Source organism: Mirounga leonina, unplaced genomic scaffold (genome assembly GCF_011800145.1).
Source record: "Mirounga leonina isolate KUSES-001 unplaced genomic scaffold, KU_Mleo_1.0 Mir_174, whole genome shotgun sequence".
NCBI classification, from domain to species: Eukaryota; Metazoa; Chordata; class Mammalia; order Carnivora; family Phocidae; genus Mirounga; species Mirounga leonina.
In genome coordinates this window covers 23146652-23173945 of record NW_023270451.1, presented here as the reverse complement: position 1 = coordinate 23173945, position 27294 = coordinate 23146652, and the positions used below count along the sequence as shown (strand labels likewise).

Below are 27294 nucleotides of genomic sequence, written 5' to 3'. Positions count from 1 at the left end.
AAATAAATAAATAAATAAATAAATAAATAAATAAATAAATAAATAAAATCTTTAAAAAAACAGTGAATAAGCTTTTTTCAGCCTTTTTAAAGTTTAATTTAATTTTTCATCTTTTGTTAGTAAATTATATTTAATTTCTCTTGCTCACATACCTTTACTTATTTAGGTTTTCTTACCACATGGGCTAAAAGTAATAGAAGATAAAATATCATAAGCTGCCTAAAGCTACGTATATCTTTCATTACTTTGACATTCTTCATATTACACCACTATTTTTAAGTCAAGCTTTTTCCCTCACTAAAGACTCATGTTGATGGAAATAGATTGCCAAATTGCTGAACTGTTCAAGTAGTTTCTTAACATTACAACTTGTCAAGTGTAAATAAGGTCATACAAGATCACATTGAATGGGATGATTAATCACCATTAAGAGTCTGAAAACCTTTTTTTTTTATGATGAAAGAGTTACAAGTACAATATGTATTTTGAGAAAAATCCTTTTGAAACATTTCAGGGCAACAAATTAATAAAAATCCGTATTTTGTTCAACAGAGCCAACAAGTAAGAATATATTTCCTGTTTCATTTCTATGATGGAGTGGAGGGAAAGAAAGAGAGAAAGAGAGAGAAACAGAAAGTTCCAGAGAAGCAGAAATAAAGAAAACAAAAGAAAAAAATCAGATACAGGAAGTCAGGAAACTTTGAAACCAGCCCTAATAAAAGGTAAAGTACTCCTGTCATTATTTCAAACAGTTTTGTTCCTTGAATCAATTTTAATTGGCTTACTAACAGTTTGAAAATGTTTCCCTCTCTTCTTGGAAGCATATGGTTTACTTTTATTTTCAACCACTAAGGTTTATTGTTAAGGATTTATTTTCCAATAGAATTTTGAGAATTTTATGCACGCACGAAGGGATAACTAAAGGGTTGACACATTCACTCAACTCCTAAAACATGTCCTATTCATGAATTTACTAGATACATAGCCTCGGTGACCCTTTACATTTCACAGCTTTTAGATTACCTTTTGCATGTGTGTGAAATGGCCACATCATTCCATAGTGCCTAAAGTCAGAATCAGAATATATTTTTCAAGCCATTTTCTCCAAATCAGATATAAATTTTTGTTATACAAATATTTTGTCAGGTATAATTTATGGATGGACATTCTTTAAGGCCGGAAAAAAATGGGAGAAATCAGTATTTTAACGACCCTTCACAGACTGCCAACTATTCTTTAAACCTTCGGATATCTGTAAATGAGCATGACCGGGTGGCAGGAGAAGAGAACAAGGGAGACCTTTTTTTTTTTTTTTTTTTTTTTTTTGGTTCTAACATCATCATCAAAGCAATATCAGTGTACTTTATGCTTAATGGATATGATCCATCCATAGGCTGTACCTCAAGTGCTGGAGAAATGAGAGTGTTTTGAAAGAGTAGAAAGGCATAAAGTTTGGCTTTCATGAGTGACAATTTTGCCACTCTTGTCAACTCTTCTATTGTAGAAGATCACAATATGCTCTTCTATTGTAACAACTGATACCTAATAAATAATTTTCAAGCACCTGTTATGTGCTGAGCACCAGGGATACAGCTTCTTTCTATGTGCAAGGCTCTTCCCCATCCGATATCATTATCATCATCCAGGAGGTTGATGCACAGCAAAGCTGAGACTCAGGGAGGTTAAGTAACTTGCTTAAGCTCTCACACTTTATAAAAAGTAAAGCCAGGTCCCTAAATCAGGATGTTTGATGCCAGAACCCAAGGGCTTCACCTGGTATGCAAGCGCTGGTATCTTCCTTTGGGGTTTCATTTAGTCTGCTATAACCCACTTTGCATAGACTTCTCAGAATTAGAATTTGGGCCAGGATATTTAGGTCAGATAACATTTACTTGACCTTGGGCGAGTTACTTAACTTCTCTGCCTTGGATCCTTCATTTGTAAACTGAGGATATTAATAACACCTACATGTTGAAGGAGGTCATTGAGAGGACATGACTGCTGGTTGACCCTCAAGCAGGACCCAAGCGATAGGAGGCCCCTCACCCCGTCCTGTCTTTGGAAAGTATGTTCTGTCTTCTGTTCTTAGAACCAGAGCTGTTTCAGGGACATAACCTTAAGGCAGCAATGTGTTGTTGAGCCCATCTGGAGGGTATACATGACCAAACCCCGTTAAGGCCTATAGATAATTAAGATTCTGGCAGGTGGGCATGGAGATGTACTTTCGTGGCTGCTTGAGATGAGCTTTGTGCGTAAGTTCCCTTGGTTTATAAACCTGTCACCTACCAATCTGGAGTGGCCCGCCTCTTTCTTCGTCTTTCTCTGCCTTTTGGGTATGAGTTTCAGATATTACCCAGGAAGTTTCCGAGTTTGGAAACCTATCCTACCTCACTGGATTGCACTGAAAATTAAATGAGTTAGCATGGCTGAAGCATTAGAAAAATGTCATGTACATAGAGAGGACTATTAAATCATGTGAACTATTTGTTATTTGTGTTGTGTTCTTAAAGATTTTTCATTTTCCAGGGGATATTTTTTGTTTTTGTTTTTGTTTTGTGTTTTTGTTTTAAGGGGGAGGACAAAGGGAGAGAGAGAGAGAAAGAATCAAGCAGGCTCTGCACTGGGCACAGGGCTCGATCTCACAACCCTGAGATCATAACCTGAGCTGAAATGAAGAGTTGGATGCTTGACAGACTGAGCCACCCAGGCACCCCTGTTTTGTTCTGTTGTTTTTAAAGATTTTATTTATTTATTTTAGAGAGAGAGAGAGCTTGAGTGGGGGAAAGGGCAGTGGGAGGGGGAAGAGAGAGAATCCCAAGCAGACTCTCTACTGAACAGGGAGCCCAACAAGGGGCTGGAACTCAGGACCCTGAGATCATGACCTGAGTCAAAATCAAGAGTTGGATGCTTAACCGACTGAGCCACCCAGGTACCCCTGTTTTGTTTTGTTTTTAATTCTCTACTTTTGAAGTGGGAGGATGGTAAGACAAAAATGGTAGCTGCTGTTCAGCTCTTAGTGTTAAAGGAAGAAAGCTGCACAAAAAGGCAATGGAAAAACATAATTACTTCAAAAGATACTGAAAGGAAGAAAAAAAAATAACATCCATGTCAGAAGAAGGGTTTCCAAAAGCTACCGTAGAGTAACACACATACACATGCATGTCCTGATAATCATCTCTATAGAAATCAAAACCTGGGGATTGGATGGTGCAAACCAGCACATTACATCCAAGACAATAAATATGATAATAAGGTAAAATGAGCAGGATATAATAATACCATCAGATCTTCAGAAGCCTCCCTACGCTCATTCCCAGGCATTTGCACCCAGCCACTTGCACCTGTTCCTGAGGCATCTGTGTTCAGGGCCACGGTTACTTGGGTCTCGGGCCTCCTTCCACCAGGTCTGTGTGCCTTATGCAGCTGTCTGCCCTCCCCTGCACCTTCCGCAGAGTGCTACACTCTGGCCTTTTTGAAGGTTTTAATCAATGATGGTGTTCCAAATCATGGGAAGTTCTCTGAATCATAAACTCGGTCAGCCCTACAAACAATTCTTACAGACACTTTTGTAGTAGTGGATGGTAAGGAAGAAAAACATATCAATTCTAGCAGCAAATTGCACGAGACTAGTTATGACCTTACAAAGCCTTACAAAGCCAATGGAAAATGCACTTGGGGTCTCTAGAGTCAGGCTCCTTTTAACTTCAAGCCCACATTTCTTTTTCTGTTTTTATTCTTTTCATTTGTATGATAAGCTCTGACTTTTTTTTTTTTTTTAATTTTATTTATTTATTTGAGAGAGAGAGAATGAGAGAGAGAGAACACATGAGAGGGGATAGGGTCAGAGGGCAAAGCAGACTCCCTGCCGAGCAGGGAGCCTGATGCGGGACTCGATCCAGGGACTCCAGGATCATGACCTGAGCCGAAGGCAGTCGCTTAACCAACTGAGCCACCCAGGCACCCAAGCTCTGACCTTCTTTTTGTGGAAAGTTTTGCTCTCTGTCTTTAAGATTCCTAAATAGGGGGCTTTCCCTCGTGTGAGCATACCTGCATGTCTGTGCAGTTGGTAGGGGCAGGTAGGAAGATAATGACACTCTAATACGTATTTTTGAGCAAATATTTGAGACCTTGACCAGGTCACTTCCTCACTGAAGGAAGTGCATTTCTTTTATCACTTCCTACAGCAAGGTTATATAATTTGACGGTTCTGTGATTTAATAACTGATCTCATGGTTCACAGAAGTGCTTAGCCCCTCTACTCAGTTTCTAACTACGAAAAAATTGTGATGCCTTTGTTAAGTGGGAGAAAAGCAAAGTTAACCATTTAGGTTATTAATTTACAAAATGAAAAATCAGAGAAAATTAAAACTCCCACTTGACTTTTTACTAAATTCTGCTTTATAAGCTTGGTCTAAAGTTGAGGCAATATAACTAGATTGTTCCATACCACAGTGGTTTAAAGACAACAGAAGCTGTGCTCAATTGGAGACTCAGGTTCCCTCCACCCTGTTGCTTTGTTAGAGCCCACTACCGGTGCCTCCAGGAGCCCAGCCACAAGTCTTATCAGGAAAAGGGACATCAGAGTTTGGTGGATAACCAGCTGTCTCTGCCACATCACCTTCATTCCTAAATCTAGACTTTGGTAAAGTTCTAGATATTACTAATCATGTCTTTAAATATCGAAAAATAAGATCAATAACTTGTTTTGGAAAAAAAATAATACTGAGTGTAGGATGTAGGATGTCAGGAGATGGAATAACAGAAAATCTCATATACTTTCAAAGAGATGTATGTTCATTATTTTTCTGGGCGATATTTGGTAATTAGCCCAATACAACATCCTTAGTAATGGAAGTTGAGGTCGTACAGTCAGTTATTAAACACCCTTGCTGTTTGGTTGTCGAGCATATACATAGAGTCCCATAGAGTGTAAAGAAATGTTCTATATTTCAGATTAGAGCCATATTTTCCAACACAAAATGAATCCAGAGTAGTTTAGGGATTTGAAAGCGGCTTATTTACTCTCTTCAGTTTTTCCTCACATCTACTTGGTATATTTATGCCCTTTATCTTAGCTGACAGAGCTATCCCATAGGCTCAAATCTTGGTAATCCTTGGGGAAAATCTTTCTCCTCCTATCCTCTCCCAATCGGCAGTTTATAATTTCTACCTTTTTGACCCTTTTCCCCAGAATCTGGTTCCTTTATCAAACCAGACTGTTAATCATTTGCGTTCATCCAGATCCAGTCTGGGTGGGGGGAGTCTGGTGAAGTACGGCGATGGAGTGTACCTGAAAATCAATCCCTGCCATATTGATCTCATCTTAGCGCAATTCTTGTTCATGGTTTTGCTTTTCTAAAAGGTCTCCTCTAAGTCCTACTCAAGGTTTAGAAATAGTGGGGGGAAAGAGGTGCCGAGTGACCTCCCTAAGCTTCTCCAGCTTTTCATAGATCAGATAAGGCCGTAGCTAGGTTTCCTTCTACCCCTATCCTTCGTTCTCTGTTTCAGAACCTGGACCATCCACTCATCTCCAACAACGCTCCACCTTTTTCTTGGTGCTTCTCTGCATCACGCTGATTAGGTCCAATAAGCTTACATTTTACCAGCTCAAAATTTAAATCTGTGCAAGAGGCCTGCCCTCCTCCCCTTGGTGGGGTGGTAGTTATGCAATCACTATCTAAGATTGAGGATTCTTGTCCCCCACATCACTTTCATCTTGCTCTTTTTAACCTTTCATCTTCTAACTTTTCTCACAAAAGTGAGAGGATTTCTTCCTTGGCCTCACTGGGAGTATGTTAATTTTGGGCAAGGACGTTGGTATCCCCTGCTCCCTATCAGCTTCCTCAAGGGTAGGAAGCTTCTGCCTAACAGACCTTGTTTCAAAGAGTCTTTATTTGGTAACATGGATTCTAATTTGTTTCCTACCGGGGCTCTCTTCTAGCATCAGACATCCTACCTGAGATCATGGCACTGTCCTGGGTGACTAGGAGGTTGCTGTCAGTGTTATATAGTCCTCTAGCAGCAGGGAGCCTCTACGCATCTCAGAATTTTCTTTTACTTTGGTTATATATGGGAGCGAAATTATTATTTTATTCCCTTGTCATAAAGAGAGTATGAAGGAAAGCTGCTGTAACTGTAGGGAACTGATGACTGATAAGTAATAAGATAAGTAAGATAAACAGCTTCCTGGTGGTACTGTTTTCATGAACTAGGGAATATGAGTTTGTCCTTCTCCTGGATGGAGAGACTAGCTTTGAGACTCTTTTTGGATAATGGAGTTTGGCCTTAGATTTTTTTGCAATCCATAAATGAGAAAATAGTCTAAACTATTTAATTCCTTTTAAGTGTATTGTGGTTTGTTTTGTGGCCCAGCATATGGTCTAGCTCTGTAAATTCCACCTGCACTTGAAAATAATGGATATTTTGCTATCGTCGGTTGGAGTATAAATCATCAATTAGGTGAAGTTGGTTGTTCGTGTGGTTCAAGCTTTATATATGCTTCTTCCTTGCTGTAAGGATAAGGGTGATAACTTCTAAGCTCTTTACATGTGACAGCTAAAACCAGAGACTCAAGAAGATAAAAACCTATAAAGTAAATCCAAAGAAGTACAAGGCAGGAAATAATAAAACTAAGAGCAGAAATCAATGATGTAGAAAACAAGCCTCCAATAGCAAAAGTCAACAAAAGAAAAAACTGATTTGCTGAAAATTGATAAATATCTAACAAGACTAATCAAGAAAAGAGAGAATGCACAAATATAAAAATATCAGGGCTGAGAAGGGTGGATCTCACCTAAGATCTTCCAGGCATTAAAAGTAAATCACAGTGTATTAATATATTATAAACAATTTTATGCCAATAAATCTGAAAATGGAGATGGTATGGTTAGATTTCTAGAAAACACCACTTATGAAAACCTACAGAAATGGGCATCTGGGTGGCCCAATCAGTTAAGTGTCTGACTCTTGGTTTTGGCTCAGGTCATGATCTCAGGGTCATTAGATTGAGTCCGGCCTCATCTCCACACTGAGTGCGGAGTCTGCTTGAGACTCTCTTCCTCTCCCTCTGCCTCTCCCCACTGCTCTATCTCTCTAAATAAATAAATAAATAAATAAATAAATAAATAAATAAACAAATACATCTTTAAAAAAAAAAACCTACAGAAAAAAATAAGTATTGAAATGGACCAATAGTCAAATATTCACAATTTCTATAATGTAAATTAACAAGAAACTAAATCATTAATGTAAAACCTTCCCATAAAGAAAACTTCAGGCCTTCAGGCTCTAATAGATACACAAACAAGATTTATTTTTTTTAAAAAGTAAGAAATAACTCCAAACTTTTCCAGAAAAGTACAATTATGGGAGGAAGAATGCATGTGGGGTATTGAGCAGCCCATGAGGTGGTAGAGAACAGACATTTGCAGGTGATCTTTGCCCAGCAAATAAAGCCCACTTACATTGTAAAGCAAAGCAAAACAAAAAAACAAAAACCAAAACCAGAAAAACTCACAGCACATGAGTCCTTGTAAGAGGCAGAGATTTTATCTCACATGTAAACTAAAGAATACTAAGTGTTTCCTTCCTTATCTGGGATTTTGAATGTGGAAAAAGAAATACAAAGACAAAGAAAATTAGAGATAATTCATGGTGGTAGAGTCAATATGGTGCCCAGCCACAGTGATCCTAACAGACTGGTCCTGTGGCACAACCGTGGAGATGTTATCCGCTTCCCTGTCTAGCAGAAATCCCGCCTGTTATCCGAGCCAAAGCCTTTCACTTTCTTGTCAGATCTGTGAGCTACATAATAATATCATAATGAATTGTTTTTCTGTTTAGTTTAACCAAAGTTCAGAGGTACACTTATATGCATTTCCTTAGTACCGGGAGGTGATATTGCTGAGAAAGTACTAGCTCCTTCCACAGCCCATTGATGTAGCATTACAGTACGTTCCAGAACCCTTATTAATTAGGACTAGTTTCTGCCATTCCCTGAGTAGGGTTCTGGCCTATAGAGATTTACCCTTTCCCCACTCAAAGACTCCACTACTTTTCTGTCCCTTTGAATCTTTGCACTGAGCTCTTTGCCAGACTTCCACTCATTTGGATGTCTGTGAAAGTTTTTTAAGTTACTTAATGTATGACTGCGGATAGATAGTACAGTCTTCAGGATGCACGTCCTTTCCATCCCAAATGCATGTCCTTTCCATCCCAAATGGCAATATAGTATCTGAGATTTGAGCCTGGTGAAGTAACAGAGCATCTGCATTTTTGTTTCTCAGCCTTGACCAATCATAAAAGCAAAAAGTACAGTTTCTAGTGCTGCAATCCATTGGTACCCATTCACGCCCAATTTAGCACCGGTAAGGACATTAGTGATAGTTTGATATAGGTGTATACTATCAAGGGGATTGCAATTTATATAAATCTTATACTTTAACTGCCATATCCTTCCTTATATCTAAGGATTTTAATTTGTGAGTGAGGTAGCAGATCTAGTTGACAGACTGAGTCAACCTAGCTAATTCTATCGGTTTCTTTCCTTGGGGGTACTCCTGATATGTAACTTTCAAGCCTTCCAACTTGGCATTTTTGTGAAATATTATTAGAGTTGAGAAAATTCAATATACCACACACATGTTCAGCTTGACTGCCCCTAGATTTCTTCCCACCGCTCTCTGTAAGGATCCAGAGGCTCTCAATACTTTAAATTCAGCACAATTCCCTGGCTCCGGGCTCATCCCCTGTTGAGAAACAATGTGTTCCTCATAGGTCACAAAGTTGCTACAGTGTCAAACCTTATCAAGGTCAGTTCCAACCCTGCCTCCTTCAGTAGTCTACATACTCAGACTCCTCTAAAGTCCTTCTGAGGACATCAGAACTTTCAAATATTTCATGGCCATTTCTGCTGTTGAAAGGTGGCTAGGCCTTGGAAATACCCTGAGTCACTCTTCTGAAACTAGAAAAATTCTACCAGACATGATATCTCCCTTCTTATTCTTCTCTGCATTCATGAGTATCTGACAATAAGCCCTTATAAGACACAGATCCTAGCCCTACAGTCTGTGGTATTCTGAATTTAAGGTACAATTTATTGGTTAACTCTTTATTTAGCTCACCATTCCTACCAAATTCATTGTCCCATCCTATAAATTCATCTCCCTTTTCTCCTAGATTGTAAGTTTGCCTTTAATTATTCCCTGTATTCTTTGGGCCCTGAGGAATTACCAAGAGCAAAGCCATCTAAACTAATGTCTGAGAGTCCTCCATAGCTTCCCTGCTTCTAGCTATCTTCTGTATGACTATCAGCACTAGTACACAGAACATGTTCTGAGATTATGGCTAATCGCTGGAAGAGGTTAACTCAATACCACCTGTCTTAGCCTGGGTTTATCAGAAAGCAGAGCCTGAGGAAAAGCCTTATGTGCCAATACCTAACCGAGAAGTATGACCGGGGGCAAAAATGAGAGACAATGGTAGTGAAACAGGAAAAAGTGTACTATTGAGTTGGTTACCCCTATGTGTGACTGACTGCTTAATCCCATGGGATCACCTGAAATATTAAATATTAAATTTATTTTAATAAAACTTAATTTAAAACTGAAATGTTAAGTTATTAGAGGTTATGTTCCCTGACCACAATGCAGTAACAAAAACTGGAAACAACCCAGTTGCCCTTCAGTGGGTGAATGGTTAAACAAACTATGGCACATCCATTCCATGGAGTACTACATAGCAATGAAAAGAAACAAACTATTGACACACACAACAAATTGGATGAATCTCTGGATAATTAAGCTAAGTGAAAAAACAATTCCAAAATTCACATCCTGAAGTGATTCCATTTAGACGATACTCTAGAAATGACAGAATAATAGAAGTGGAGAACAGATTGGTGGTTGCCAGGAGATGCGGAGCCTGAAGCAGTGGGAGGAAAATGAGTGTGGCCATAAAGGGCAATACGAGGGATCCTCGTGGTGATGGAAGTGTTCTGTAACTTGATTGTATCAATGTCAATATTTTGGCTGTTTTACAAGATACTGCCATTGAGGGGTCAAGTGTACACGGGATCTCTCTGTATGTCTTACAACTATCATGTGAATCTTCAATGATCTCAAAATAAAAATAAGCCCTCTTCACAATTCATATGATTATCATTATTTCACTCTCATTCAAGTGCTAAAACCAAAACAACCCCAAAATCTTATGTCCCACCTGTATCTCATTCCAGAAGTTATCACCGTGCCATATGACTCCAGGAATGGGGTCCTTATTGCCATCTGACTTGTGAGTGAACTGGTTTCAGAATCCCATCCTGAGGGTCTGATTTCAAGGGCCACTGGTAATACTGTAGACTGGTTCCCCGCTTGGCAAGTTTGAGACAAATCTTAAATGCTAATACTTTACTGGGGAGGGTGATCCAGGAAGCAGAGGTGAGAGACAGTGAGATCAAAGCAGGTAAGGATCAAGAGCTAATACAAAGATGGGTTCTCAAGATGGCCACCCCTGTAGATGACTGGTTATGTGGTAGTCAGAATTCTACAGATGTTCCCCAAGGCACCCACCCCCTGGCTATTCAACCAAACACTAATCTAAGTACTACACTAAAAAGACTTTGAAGATGTAACTAAGGTTATTAATCAGTTGATCTTAAAACAGAGAGATTATTTTGGATTATCCAGGTGGGCATAATCTAATCACATGTGTCTTCTTAGAAGCAGAGGACTTTTCCTGGCTGGAGACTGGAAAGAAGAAGTTAGGATGTGGCCAAAGGGGAGGTCAGGGAGATCCCAAATGTGAGAAGGGTTCAACATGCTGTTACTGTCTCTGGAGAGGCCACCTATGAGCTCAGGGCATCCTTCCAGTGACAGCCAGCAAGGAAATGGGAACCTTGGTCCTGTAATCCCAATGAACCGGATTCTTCCAACAACCTGGATGAGCTTGAATTGCATTCAGATTCTCCCCAAGCATCCAGAAAAGAGTCTCGACTTGCAGACTCTTTGATTTTGTTCTTGTGAAACGAAGAGCAGAGAAACCCACCAAGCCAACTTGGACTTGTGACCTACAGAATTTGAGATAACAAATTTGTGTTGTTTTATGTCACTAATTTTGTGACAATTTGCTACAGCAGCAATAGAAAATGAGGACAGTTTGCTGCCTAAAATGCAACTCAAGACTGTGTGCCTAAAGAAAGAAACATTTACCCATTGATTCCCATCTCATATTAGTGAAGGTTACTCCATAGGGTGATAACTGCTCTACTTCTGAGTTACACATGCATGAAGGTCCAGCAGTTTCCTACACCTTCCCATGATATAGCATCAATAAAAAAGCCCTGGAGCAGGAAATTATTGGGTGTGAGGGGCAGGCCTGAGGTAATGTGTTGCCAGGTGACACATGGAAGAAGTGGCCAGAGTCAAATTTGTTCTCATGGTTACTCCATAAAAGTGCAGACCCAATGGGAAAGAGAAGAGCAGCTTTCTTTTTTTGGATCCCAGATCTAGAATGCATCCACTGTGACTCTTCCAAATTTGCACAAAGGCACCATATATGCTGGCAGCAGTCCCACTGAGGTGGCATAAGGGAGATCATTGAGGTCAAGAAGGCAGGAGTTCAAGGTGCTTGAAGGGTCATTGTTATGAACTGAATGCTTGTGTCCCTCCAAAATTCGTATTGAAATCTTAACCTCCAATATGAAACTACTAGAAAGTGGGACCTTTGGGAAGAGGTTAGGTCATGAGGGTAGAGCCCTCATAAGTAGAATTAGTGCCCTTTAAAAGAGACCTCAGCTCTCTCGTTCCTTCCACCATGAGAAGACATGGCAAGAAGGCAGTCTGTGAATAAGGAAACCGGCTCTCACCAGACACCAAATTTGCCAGCATCTTGTCCTTGGGCTTCCCAGCCTCCACAACTGTGAGAAATAAATCTTTGTCATTTAACCACCCAGTCTAGGGTATGTTTGTTATAGTAGCCTAAACAGACTAAGACCATCATGGAAATAGATACCAGAGTAATTGAGGTTGATAATGGGGCATGGCTGAGGAGAAACCTGAGCCAAATAGTGACACCATTTAGGCCATGGTGTGGAGTAGAAGATAAGGATAATGAGAGGAAGGTGGTGTTCCTGAGAAGTGACTGCTGGTGCCCAGCAGATATTTTCCACTGGCATCCATATCTTTTTATGGATGAGTTGTGAGCCTCTGAGGCACTTCCTTTCTTGTTTTTCTACTTTGAATCCCAGGATGCTACCCCCAAAATCCCAAAGGAGAGGTTCTTATTTGCTGCTCTTCTTTGACACAACTAAACACATCTATGTCCAGACTGTGGGCTGGGTCCTGAGAGCTGGCAATGCCCAGCCTACATGAACATCATCTTGGGAAGTAGATTGTCCTCTCCTGTGTGGGGGTAGGAGTTACTCCACGGCTTCCCTTCCCCTCACTGGGCTCCAAACACCAAGCATTTCAGACCCCTGTTGCCTTCTCCAACTTATTATTCCGGATCTACCACTTGCTGGCAGGACGATCTTGGGCCAATCATCTGATGAACTTTCCTTGCTTCTGTTTCTTCATCTGTAAAATGGTAATAACAAAAATACATACTTTATAAGGCTGTGGTTTGACTTAAATGGGTTAATATAAGTTAAGTGTTGAAAATAGTGCCAGACTTAGGGTAAGTGCTTGCTATTAGTCATAGTGGTGGTGGTAGTATTGATATTATTATTAAAAAGCAAAATGTCCAAAGCCAACCTAAAATGTACAGAATTGATGAAATGAATTATAATACAGCCATGAAATGGAACACCATACAGTTGCTTAAAAATGCAAAAGGTCTATAAACATACTAATCTGGAGAAATTACACAACAGCTTGTCTAATATTTGTGTAAAACAATATGGCAAAGGAATATATACTTTTATTTGTGTGCATATGCATAAAATTGCCCCGGAAAAATACACAAGAAGCTAATAATAGTAGTTTTTCTATTTGGGGCATAAAACTTGCAGAAGAGAGATTTTTCACTGCTCATTTTTATACCTTTCAATTTAAGAGCCATGTAAATGTAGTATCAATTCAAAAATACAGGAAATACCTTAAGAATGAAAACATAAAAGAAAAGAAGGATTCTAACTAATGCACTGGAGCCAGGGAACTCTGAGAGTCATACTGAAATCTAGGTTGCATGAAGGGCATGACCGGTCTTTTTCCTTCTTTGAGAATTTCTGATAAATTACAATACTGAGAGATGAGTTCTGAGACCTATCTCATGGCGAGGGTGGCTGTAGGACAAACCGAGAATTTATTGATTTATCTCTGCTGAGCAGAAGAGCACTAGTCAGGCATGGCTTCAGATGGGAGATCTTGGGTTTCCCCCTGGACCTACTAGACAGAGAAGTTTGCATAAGCACTGATGCAAAGACAGCAAACAAAGACATTTTTCATAGTTGGCATCCAGGAAAAGCACTTCTCATTCACTATGACTTTCAACATTTAATAGCCTCAAAGACATGGCTCCTTCAGGTGTAAAATATGGAGAATGAGGCCATTTTTTAGAGTTGTATGGATTTGAAATAAGGTATGTAAAGTTCATTGTTTAGCTCATGGCACATTCTAGGAGTTCAGTAACTAGTAGCTATTCATATTGTTAATAGCCGTTGTCCAATTGCTGCAAATCAGCCCCTTTACCCCCTTCCAAAAAATATACAATCACACCAAGAGTGACGTAATTTCTGAGATTATACTGAGGGGTCACAAAACAGAGTCACCTGAGCAGTGATCAAGTGCCTTCTCCCTTGTACCAGGAGCTCTCTGGGACTCCTGAGTCCCTGCTCCAAGATTTCCCCTGATCCAGCAACTCCCTATTGTGCCTCCTTCTCTCACTTCTTACTTATGCAAGGAAACTATCTCTCCCACTTCACACTTCTGTCAAATTTAAAAAAAAAAAAAATTGGACCTAAGTAAGTAGAGACTTTATGCAAAAAGACTATTCCAGTAGGAGGAAGGAGACTTCGTAATGGGGAAGACAAAGCTCCCCACCATTAGATCTATAAGCCTGTCAGTGGTCAGGCAGAAAGGAATTTTGTTTTATGGCGAGAAGAAAACAAGGCTAGAAAAAAACTGGAAGTGAGGGAGTAGGATGACAGTAGAACAGGAGATGTTGTTAAAGAGGAATTGCTCCAATGCTTGCTTCACCGCAGGGGCCAAAGTTCAGGGCTTTGGAGGAAAGAGAGGAGCCTGACTGAAGTTTGGTCAAGGTATGTAAGTGGGCATTTTTTCAAACTGTCCTGTAGGGACAAGGAATTCAGCTTACCTTTTATGACAAAGGATGGGAATTTGGAGGGTCTGTATCTGGCTTTGTCTTAAGTAAACAAGGAGCTCATCTCCAAATCTTACTTAAGTTATGCGGGAAGGGTGGCTCTTTGCAGTAAACCCCCCCCCCCCCCCAAACACAAGAGGATGAGAGGATTTCTTAACTATTGCAGTTTTCCAGGAGCACAGGGCTCAGGTGTCATTTTCACACGAGCGCATCACATCTCACCTCCATTGCTGGATACTTGGGGCCATTTACTCACCATTCTCTGCCTCTATTTCTTTGCCTTTCTGTATTTTCAAGGAAAAAGAATTACTAAATTATAAATTACAATACACATAGTAATATATAACATTATACATCATTATATATAATATATAGTTATATATAAAATTACTTTAATTATATTTTATTTATTATATCACATATTTACTTATATTTATAAATATGTACGGTATTATAGTTTATTTTATTTTGGTATAAAATATATAATTATAGGGGCACCTGGGTGGTTCAGTCAGTTAAGCATCTGCCTTCGGCTCAGGTCATGGTCCCAGAGTCCTGGGATTGAACTGCAAGTCAGGTCCCTGCTCAGCAGGGAGTCTGCTTCTTCCTCTCCCTCTGCCCCTCCCCTTGCCTGTGTTCTCTCCCTCTCGCTCACTCTCTCTCTCCAATAAATAAACACAATCTTAAAAAAATAAAATCATTATATATAAAATATATAACATGTAATATAGAATATACATTTTATAAGTATTATTATACATAGTAATGATAATATATTGTAATATATATATATTACTAACAAGAAAAATTTATCTCTACAATTATATTAGATTGCACACATCATCTATGTTACCTTAAATACTTCAAGATGCCTTTCCTAAGGACATTCTTCCATATAACCAAAGGAACAATATCTCACTAAAAAATTAACCTCAATTGTATAACATCTTCTAATATGCAGTCCACATTCTCATTTTCCTAATCACCCTCCAAGTAACTTTTATTGCTCCCACATGCCCTAGGTTCCAATATCCAATCTAGTTTCACACACAGCTTTGGATTTTACATCGTTTTAGTTTCCTGGGGCTCTGCCACTCAAAGTGTGATCCATAGATCAGTACGATCAACATCACCTCGAAATGGACTTGGAATTCAGAATATCAGGCCCTGCCCAGACCTGCTGAATCCGAAGCAACCTTTGAACCAGATCCTCAGGTGATCTGAATGCACCTTGAGGTTTGAGAAGCATGCTCTAGCCCAGGGTTTCCACTTTCCCCCCCATGCTACTGAATTTGTGAAAAGTCTAGAACAGTTGTCTTTTTTTCACTTCCACCTTTGTAGTCACTTATCTGAATATAAAAGTCACTTACGTGTATTCTGGAATGTTTAGAAGATGGTGGTTTTATTTTCTATTTTGCACTTTTGTGTCTGAGTGCGCTTTGTTACCTTAAAAGCATTCTTTTCCTTTTCTCTCCTTCTTTCTTCTGAGAATGTAAATAATACATGAATATACTCTATTGTAAAACTTTACATGATTTAGACATCCTACAGTGAAAAGTTTTCATCATCTTTTATATTTCCTATCACTTTTATTCTCCTCTTCAGATGTAGCTACTGCCAACCGATTCATATTTACCCGGTGTCATTCAGGGTTTAGTCAGGGAAGCAGAACCATGAGGACGATTGTGGAAAGAAGACATTTATTATAGGAACCAGACCTTACAAAAATGCTGGGAGTGAGGAGAGGAAAGTCTGGAAGGGGAGTCAGAGCACAGTGTGTGGGAAGCGACAGCATGGGGAAGCCAAGTCCTGGAACTTGCAGGGAAAGCTGAGAAGCCAAGTGTGTCCGGCCAGTGGTGTGGGCTCTGGAGCATGAGTTCATGCAGGTGACCATGGGAAGCTATCCCCTCTGCATAACTTCATCTCTGTGGATCCAGAGCCAAGCATCTTCTTCTAACCAGCTCCGGGCTGCTGTTAGACTGGGCCAGAGATCAGAAAGACCAGATGCGTGGGGAGCTTCGACCTCCCCCGCCATCCGTGACCATATCTGACCATGGTACCTTTCTGAGAGTAATGGCTGCTGTTTTGCTTCTGTCTTCCAAATCTTACGGAAGTTCCCTTACAGCCAACTTTAACTTGAATCGGAAAAGAAGGCATAATCCGGCACAGCATCCTACCCAACCCCTTTAAATAAGTAAGTATCCATGTCTACTCACATTCTTTGTAGAAATGGAATCACATTGTGCATATTTTTGCCTCCTTGACTTGTCACTTCACAAAGTCTTTTGAGGTCCAATAGTATTATTGCACACGAGACCAAAGTACTTCTTTTTAGCTTTGGCATCCCCTTAAGGCAGCGTTTTTACAAACCTTCATGGAATTAACTAGTGTGTCAAAAGCACTATTAAAAAGAATAGGACAGAATAGAAGAGAAAATATAAAAGTTTGTCTCCTTCTGTAAGGATAATTATTGCTTTGTGAAACGTTTGTTTTAGTTAAATACATGTGTGTGCTGTGGAAATAGCCTGAAATATATAGCTGTGAGTAACAGTGGTTAAGAAAAACACTGCCTTCAGATTTTCTTTTTTTTCTTTCTTCTCCCACCTCCCTCCATTTTTTGGTCTCACTGTTTATTTTGAGAGATAACCCGAGTTTAGAAAGGAACAGGGTAATATCTGGGGCCAATGGCTTTTGACATAGAGAAACAGTTAAATTCACCTTTAAAAAATTATAATATGGTTATAGATAACATCTGCTCCATTCTCAGTCCAAAGTTGCTAATGAGCATTTGAAGAAGGGTCTTCTGTACCCTGACTGAGGAAAGATTGACGTGATCAGAAAATCAAATGATGTGGCCTCCAAAGTGCAAAGAAATCTCTTTGGAGAATATTGAATTTGACAAGAGAGTAATAGATTCAGTTTCTAAACTTCCAAAATCAACAGTAGAAGATATGCTGATTTGTTTGGTAATAGAGACCTCTAGAGAGCTCAAGTTAGAATTGCAGCAAAATCTTTTTTTTCTTTTCTTTCTTTCTTTTTTAATATATAATTTTAAGAGCTAACTTTGGTTGCCAACATAGATTTTTGGAACTCTAAAGGAATTTAGAGATCATTTAATTCTGTATATGTGGATCCTCCTAAGACTTACTACTCACCTTTGATATGCCAACCACTTTAATAAATAATACCTAATGTGGTTTCCGCAACAATTCTATAAGGTAAATATTATCACTTTCATCTTGTTTTTTAAAAAATTTATTTTAAAATTTCTTTTTAATTTAATTTTTATTTTTTCCAGTTTTATTGAATTATGACTGACAGATAAAAACTTCATGTATTTAGGTTGTACGTTGTGATTTTTTATGGTGTACAGCATGGTTTAATATGCATATACATTATGAAATGATTATCCCAATCAAGCTAATTAATGCATCCATCACAGAGTCACCTTTTATGTGGTGAGAACACTTAAGGTCTACTCTTAGCAAATTTCAAGTATACACTACAGTATTATTAACTAAAATCACCATGATGTACATTAGATCTCCAGAACTTACTCATCTTAGAACAAAAGTTTGTGCCTTTTGACCAACATTTCCCATTCCTCCACCTCCTAGCAACCTCTGTTCTCCTTTCTGGTTCTATGAGTTCAGCTTTTTTTGAGTCCGTATTTAAGTGACATCATATAGTACTTGTCTCCTCATCTCTGATTTATTTCACTTAGCGTAATGTCCTCCAGGTTTATCCATATGATCATAGACGGCTAGTATCAAAAGGACAAGAGATAATAAGTATTGGTGAGGATGTGGAGAGAAGGGTACCCTGTACACTCTTGATGGAAATGAAATTGGTATGCCATTATAGAAAACAGTATGGAAGTTCTTCAAAAAATTAAAAATGGAACTATCATAATCCAGCTATCCCACTTTTGGATACATACCCAAAGGAAATAAAATCAGTATCGGGAAGAGACATCTGCATGCCATGCAATAGCCAACATGGAAACAACCTAAGTGTCCATCAGCAGATGAATGGATAGACGCAGCATATATATGCAATGGTATATTATTCACTTTCATTTTGTAGAATAAATGAAGTCTCAGAAAGTAGAGCAATGTGTCTGAAAGAAGAAAGCTGGAAAGTGGCAGAGTCAAGTCTAAAATTCAGGATTCCAGATTCCCAGGGCAGTATTGTTGGAAAATACTGCAATATCAATATAGTACACTTTTTTTTAAGGGAAGAGAACTTAGAGATCATATGGTTCATTTTCCTTGTTCCTAAATGTGAAAAAAAGAGGCACAGAAAAGGAGAGCAAATTGTCTGGGGTCACATATCTAGAAAAGAGCAGAGCCAAGGATGGCGTTCTTGTCTCCTGGTTTTCAGCCCCCAGCGACTCCGATTTTCACAGATGCTGACACTCGTGTAACCACCATCTCATTCAAGATGTAGCACAGTTCTATCCCCGCCCCCCAGAATTTCCCTGTGTCACTTCAAAGTCACACTTCCTTCCCTGTCCCCATCATCTGTAGCCACCGAATTTTCTGTCCCCATAGTTTTGCCTTTTCAAGAATGTCATGTAAATGGGATCATAGAGTATTTTAGTTTTTTTGAGTTAGCTTCTTTCAGTTAGCACAATTCCTTTGAGATACATTCCCATGATTGTATCAGAAATTTGTACTTCTTTATTGCTGCATGGTATCCCATTGGGTGGATGTAATATGGTTTGATGATCCAGTCACAAATTGAAGGATATTTGGGCTATTTCCAGTTTTTGGTGACTGTAAGTAAATTTGCTATAAGCATTCATGATTAATTTTTGTGTGAACAGAGGAGTATGATTATTGGGCTGTATGATAAGGATATTAAACTTTGTAAGAAACTACTAAAATGTTTTCCAAAGTGGCTATGCCATTTTGCATTCTCACCAATAATTATGGGAGTCCAAGTTGCTCTGTCTCCCTCTTAGCACTTAATATCGTCGTTTTTCAAATTTTAGCCATTCTGATATGTGTGTAGTGGTATCTCACTTATTAAGATTTTATTTATTTAGGGGTGCCTGGGTGGCTCGGTTGGTTAAGCGACTGCCTTTGGCTTGGATCATGATCCCAGGGTCCTGGGATCAAGCCCCACATCAGGCTCCTTGCTCAGCAGAGAGCCTGCTTCTCCCTCTTCTGCCTGCTGCTCTGCCTACTTGTGCTCTCTCTGTGTGTGTCAAATAAATAAATAAAATCTTAAAAAAATATTTTATTTATTTGAGAGAGAGAGCGAGCAAGAACGAGCTGGGGAGGGGAAGGGGGCAGCAGGGGGGAGAAGGGGCAGAGGAAGAGGGAGAAGCTAACTCCCTGCTGAGCAGGGAGCCAGACTCCGGGCTCAATCCCAGGACCCTGAGATCATGACCTGAGCCAAAGCTTTAGACACTTAACTGACTGAGCAACCCAGGTGCCCCACTCATTGTGCTTTTAATCTGTACATCCCTAATGACTAATGATGATGAAAGTGTTTTCATGCACTTTTTACCTTCTTTAGTGAACTGTATGTTCAAATCTTTTAATTATGTTTGATTGAGGAATTTGTTTAATCATTATTGAGTTTTAGAAATTGTGATTATGTCTTCTTAATTCAACTTTTTATTTTGACATAAGTGTACATTCACATGTATTGTAAAAAATGATGAAGATCCTATGTGTCCTTTACTCATTTTCTTTCAAATATAATGTCTTGCAAAACCATAGTATAAGATAATAACCAGGATATTGACACTGATACAATCAAAATATAGAACATTTCCGTCAACAAAAGGAACCTATATATTGCCCTTTTATATCTACACCTACTTCACCTCTGCCTACATCCCCTCCTTAACCCCTGTTGACAACTAGTCTGTTTTTCATTTTTAAAATAAAACTCATTAATTTATTTCAACAATGTTATATAAATGGAATAATACATTATGTAAAGTTTTGAGTTGGGCATTTTTCATTCAGTGTAGTTCTCTGGAGACTCATCCAAGTTGTTTTGTATATTAATGGTTGTTACTTTTGTTTCATTTTCTCTATTTTTTTATTTTACCAATATCTGCTCTTTATTATTTCCTTTCTTCTGCTTGTTTAGATTTATTTTTCTCCCTTTTTTTTTCCTAAGTTCTTAAGGTGAAACCTTAGATTATTGATTTAAAATTTTATTCTATTTTCTAAGGTACATATTTAGTTCTATAAATGAGGTTTGTTTGATGAACCAGGATATGGTCTGTCTTGATATATGTTCCACGGGCGTTTGAAAAAGTATGTGTATTCTGCTTTTGCTGCAAAGAGTGTTCCTTATATGTCCACTAGATCCTGTTGGTTGATGGCGTCATTGAGTTCTATATCTTGTTGATTTTCTGCCTACTTGTTCTATCAGCTGTTGACAGAGGTGTTACAGTCTCCAACTATAATTGTAGATTTGTCTGTTTCTCCTTTGAGTTCTATCCAATTTTGTCTCACATAATTTTCACCTCTGTTGTTTGGCCCATACCCCTTTAAGATTACTATCTTTTTTTAGTGGATTGACCTTTTTACTGCTGTATAACTGCCCCTCCCCCTCTCTGGTAATGTTCTTTGATCTGAAGTCTACTTTATCTGGTATTATATAGCCATTCCTATTTTATTTTGATTAATGTTTGCATAATATATCTTCTGCCATATTTTTGCTTTCAACTAGTTGGTATCATTATATTTGAAGTGAGTTTTTTTAATAAACAGACAATAATAGGTTGTATTTTAATATCCACTCTGCCAATCTCTTTCAATTGATAGATTTATACTATTTACATTTAATGAAATTATTCATATGTTAAGGTTAAAGTGTGAAGTTTATTTTTTTATTTCATTTTTCTTCTTTTGCTTTTATTTCTCTATTTTTTCTCTGTCTTACTATAGATACATTGAACAGTTTTTAGAATTCCATTTTGATTTAGTTTATGTTTTTGAGTGCATCTTTTTTTGCATACTTTTTTAAATGGTTGTTCTAGACATTACATTATGTATGTAAACAATCATGGTCTACTGTGTTATCATTTTACCAGTTCAAGTGAAATATAGAAACCTTACCTTCTTTTGTGTTACTTTTTCCTCTCCCATTTATAATGTAATTTAAAAATATTTTGTTACACTGTATATATCAGTGTTATAATTACTGATTCAACTACCAAACATAATTTAGAAAACTCAAGTGGAGAAGGAAAGCCTATTGTATTTACCCATACATTTGCTTACCATCATTTTCTTCCCTTTTTCTTGTTGTTTGAAGGTTCTTTTATCTATTCCTTTCTAGTTAGAGAAATTCCTTTAGCCATTCTTTTCTTTTCATTCATTCTTCGCTGGTGGCAAATTCTCTGTTTTCTTTCATCTGAGAATATCTTGATTTTCATTTCATTTAAAGAGTATTTTCACCTGGTATAAAATTCTGGGTTAGCAATTCTTTTCTTTCAGCATTTAAAAAATACAGTACCACTTTCTTCAGGCCTCCTAACCTGGTTTATAACAACAAATGTGATGTCATTTGAATTGTTTTCCTCCTATATATATATCACATCTTCTTTATCCATTCATCTGTCCATGGACATCTGGGCTCTTTCTATATTTTGGCTATCGTGGACATTGCTACTATAAACATTGGGGTGCATGTGCCCCTTCAAATCACTATTTTTGTATGCTTTGAATAAATAAATACCTAGCAGTACAATTGCTAGGTTGTAGGGTAGTTCTATTTTTAATTTTTTGAGGAACCTCCATACTGTTTTCCAGAGTGGTTGCACCAGTTTGCATTCCCACCAGCAGTGTAAGAGGGTTCCCCTTTCTCTGCATCCTGGCCAACATCTATTGTTTCTTGAGTTGTTAATTTTAGCCATTCTGACCAGTGTGAACTACTTTTTAAAGAGCAGAAGTTTTTTATTTTGATGGAACCGAATTTATTACTGTGTTCTTTAATGGATTGTGCTTTTGGTGTCTTGTCTAAGAAAATTTTGCCTAATCTAAGGTCACAAAAATTTTCTATGTTTTCTTTTGATAGTTTTATATATTTAAGTTTTACCTTTCAGTCTAAGATCTCTTTTGAGTTAATTTTTGTATAAGAGTGAGGTGTGGATTCAAGTTCATGATTTTGCATAGGGATAGCCAGCTGTTTCAGCACAATTCGTTAAAAAGGCTATCCTTTCCCCACTGCATTGCCTTTATGATTTTTGGAAAACAAGCAAACAAACAAATAAATGAAAAGCAAACAGTTGTTCATATATATATATATATATAAACAACTGAGTTTTATATATATATAAATATATATAGGCTTTATATATATATATACATACATATATATATATATGGGCTTATTTCTGGAATCTGTACTAGGGGTTGGCAAATTATGGCCTGTGGGTCAAATATGAATAGCCACCTGTATTTCTAATGTCTGTAGGCTAAGAAACCTTTTACATTTTTAAATGGCTTAATTTCATATGGCTCTGTAGATACCTACATAAAAGCTTCAATTTTGCTTCTTAGCCACTAAGCCTAAAATATTTAACATAAATGGCCTTTTTAAAAGATTTATTTATTTATTTGAGAGAGAGACAGAGAGAGAGAGAGCAAGGGGGTAGGCAGAGGGAGAGAGAGAATCCTGAAGCAAACTCCTCACTGAGTGCAGAACCCTCCTCCGGGCTCAATCCCAGGACCCTAAGGTCATGACCTGAGTCGAAACCAAAAGTCGGCAGTTTAACTGACTGAACCACCCAGGCACCCCCACATAAATGGCCTTTTAAGAAAAATTTGCAAACTCTTGCTCTATACTGTCCCATTGATCTATTTGTCTACTTTTACATAAGTACATGCTATTTTAATTATTATAGCTTTCTAGTAATTCCTGAAATCAAATAATATTAGCCCTTTTAGACAGAAGTTTTACATTTTGATGAAGTTCAATTAATCAATTTTTTTCTACTACAGATGGTGCTTTTGATGAAGTATGTAAAAATTCTTTGCCTAACTTAAGATACAAAGGATTTAACTAATCTTTTTTTGGTATACATTTTATAGCTTTAGGTTTTACTTCATACATTTTATAGCTTTAGATTATAGACTCCATTTTGAGTTAATTTTTGTCTATGGTGCAAGGTATAAGTTGAAGTTCCTTTCCCTGCCCCCCTCTACACATGACATTGTTCCATCATGATTTCCTGAAAACACTATGCTTTTGCCACTTTATTGTATTGGAATCTTTTTTTTCCTTCAGGAATTGATTTTTTTCCTTACAATTAAAAAAAATCAGCTGAAATTGTGTATTTAACCACAAAGCCAACAGAAGTTACATAAATTACATAACCTCCAAAGCCTTTGCAGCTGTTTGAGTGTTGTTGTTTTTTTTTTTTTGATTATTTAGATTTTTCTTGTGAAATACAAAATTTCAAGTTATGTTTACTACAACACTTTCTACTGAAATAGTCATGATTTTTATGGTCAAATTTAATTATTATTATTATCAATTTGGAAAACTAATATTGTATTTTAAGTAGCTGTTTACAATCACTAAGACTTACAGTGTTTTCTAAAGCCCTTAAACTCTTACTGTGATTGAAAATCAAATCATTATTTATTTTTTTAATTTTACACAAGTTATTTAAACTAAATACAAAACAAAACAGTTCACCCATTTCTCCCACACTCTCATCCCTGCCTCTTGCAACTATCAACCTATTCTGTGCCTCTATGAGCTTGGTTATTTTTTCTTTGTTTCATTTTAGATTCCATGTGTAAGGAAGATCATATGGTATTTATCTTTCTCTGTCTGACTTATTTCACTTAGCATAATAATTAATGTTCTTGAGGTCCATCCATGTTGAATGAAAAAAAAAAGAATGAAAAGGATGAAATGACAAGATTTCATTCTTTTTAATGGCTGAATAATATTCCACTCACCTTTATCCAACTTAGGTTGTTCCATATACTGGCTATTGTAAATAATGCTGCAGTGAACATGAGTGTACAAAATCTTTTTGTGTTTTTTTTTTTTTCCTTTTGAGAGTAGTCATTTATTAACTGACCAGATTACAAAAATAATCATGGTAGATACTTTAGTTCATCTTCCTAATAAGCCTATTGATCTAGTCTTCCCTGTTACCAGCATCTCCACCTTCTACAAAATGGGTGGTCTTTTTCTTCATTCCCTCACATGGAGAAATAATTTGAAGGGCCATAAAAAGTTGTTTGCTTCTTTGAAACGTTTTCCAACAGTATGATCTATATCAGATCCTCCATGCAGATGATGCCATATTTATCAAGAGACCGGGCAATCAATGTGTTATCTGTCAGGGCAATTCCCTTCTTGTTGGTTTTGCCATAACCACGCTTGTAGATCAATTCACTCACCGACTTCAGGTCTGGGTACCCCCATGCTATATACGGTTCCACAATCCTTAGCATGTTAACTGAAGCCTTGTTGAGCTTAACAAAGGTGCCATTGAAGATCTGGCGAAGGTGAAGAAGCTGCAACACCTTTCAAACCTTTGGGCTCACACCATTGATACCTCTGGTCCTGATGACAAATGCCAATTTGGGTTCCACAGGTACGTAGAAGTTGCCAGCTTTTCTTGCCATCCTTGCCATTCAAATCTCAGTTCTATACATCTGCTTATATTCCTTGTGGTAATGCTTAGCTTTTTCATAGATAAGCTTCCTTCTTGCCTTTCGAAGCATCTTCTGAGCAAACTTCTTCCTCAGACGCTTGATCTTCAACTCTTCGAAATTCCTTCGCTTCTTCTTAAGGGTTTCTGGCACAGCAGGAACCTTCTTTTCTCTTCTGCACCCTCCATGGTTCCAGCTGGAAAAGAGGACTACAAAATCTTTTTGAATTAGTGTTTTCATTTTGAAGCAATACCTAGAAGTGGAATTGCTGAATCATATTTTTTATATTTTTGGGGAAACTCCACACTGTTTTCCACACTGGCTGCACCAATTTACATTCCTAGCAATAGTGCACAAGTGGTCCCTTTTCTCCACATCCTTGCCAACACTTATCTCTTGTCTTCTTGATGATAGCCATTCTAACAAGTATGAGGTGATATCTCATTGTGGTTTATTTGTATTTTCCTAATGATTAATGATATAGAGCATCTTTTTATGTACCTATTGGCTCTCTGTATGTCTTCTTTGGAAAAATGACTATTCAAATTTTCTGCTCATTTTTAAATTAGATTGTTTGTTTGCTTTGGGGTTGCATTTCTTTCTATATTTTGGATATTAACCCTTCATCAGATATATGATTTGCAATTATATTCTCCCATTCTGTAGGTTGTCTTTTCATTTTATTGATGGTTTCTTTTGCTGTGGAGATGCTTTTTAGTTTGATGTAGTCCCATTTGTTGATTTTTGCTTTTGTTGATTATGCTTTTGGTGTCAGATTAAAAAAATCATTGCTAAGACCTATGTCACAGAGTTTACCACCTATGAATTCTTCTGGGAGTTTTGTGGTTTCAAGTTTTATGTTCAAGTCTTTAATCCAGTTCGAGGTAATTTTTTGTGTGTATAGAATAGTGGTTTTTTTGGGTGGAGTCTTTAGGATTTTCTGCATATAAAATCATATCATCTGAAAATAAAGACAGTTTTACTTCTTCCTCTCTAATTTGGATGCCTTGTATATCATTAACTTGCCTGATTGCTCTAGCTAGGGCACCTGGTACTATGTTGAGTAAGAGTCATAAGAGTGGGTACTCTTGTCCTGTTCTTGATCTTAGAAGAAAAGCTTTCAGCCTTGCACTGTTGAGTATGATGTTAGCTATGGATTTGTCGTATACGGCCTTTATTATGCTGAACTATGTTCTTTCTATACCCAATTTGTTGGGAGTTTTTATCATAGAAGACTTGTATTTTGTCACATACTTTTTTTGCATTTATTGGGATCATGTGATTTTTACCTTTCATTCTATTAATGTGATGTGTCACATGTATTTATTTATATATGTTGAACCATCCTTGTACCCCAGGAATAATTTCAACTTGATCATGGTGTTTGATCCTTTTAATGTGCTATTGAATTTAATTTTCTAATATTTTGTTGAAAAGTTTTACATCTACATTAGTTTTCTTTTTTTGTAGTGTCCTTATCTGGTTTTGGTGTTACAGTAATGCTAGTCTTGTAAGTGAGTTTGGAAGTGTTCCCACCTCTTCAATTTTTTGGGAGAGTTTGAGCAAGATTGTCATTAATTCTTCTTTAAATGTTTGGTAGAATTTATTAGAGAAACTATCTCGTTCTGGGCTTTTCTTTGTTGGGAGATCATTTTTATTACTGATTCAATCTCCTTACTCATTTTGGATCTGTTCAGTTTTTCTCTTTCTTCAAGATTCAGTCCTGGCAGGTTGTATGTTTCTAGGAATTTGTTTATTCTAAGTTATCCAATTTGTTGGTATATAATTGTTTGTAGTAGTCTCTTGTAACTTTTTTTGTATTTCTGTGGTATCATTTGTAATGTCTCCTTTCTCATTTTTAATTTTTTTTATTTGATACTCCTCTCTTTTTTACTTAGTCTAAATGAAGTTTTGTTATTGTTGTTTATTTTTTTCAAAACCGAGCTCTTAGTTTTGTTGATCTTTTCTATTGTTTTTCTGGTCTCTGTTTCATTTATTTATGCTCTGATCTTTGTTATTTTCTTCCTTCTACTAATTTGGACTTAGTTTGTTGTTTTTCTCTGAGATGTAAAGTTAGGTTGTTTATTTGGGATCTTTCTTTTTTTCTTAGTGTAGGCATTTATCACTATAAACTTCCCTCGAATTACTGCTTTTGCTACATCCCATAAATTTTGGTATTTTTTGTTTCCATTTTGTTTGTTTTAAGATTTTTTTTTTATTTCTCTTTTGAGTTTTTCTTTGGCCTATTGGTCACATTGTATATGTCTTTTTGGCCTGAAAAATAATTCAAATTTTGTGTTTCCTTATTGATTTTCTGTCTGGATGATCT

General features: G+C 37.4%; 1 pseudogene; it reads right to left on the bottom strand.

Moving 5' to 3' along the window:
* Positions 1-24415: 24415 nt before the first annotated feature.
* LOC118021329 lies at positions 24416-25193 on the bottom strand (annotated as a pseudogene).
* Positions 25194-27294: the final 2101 nt, after the last annotated feature.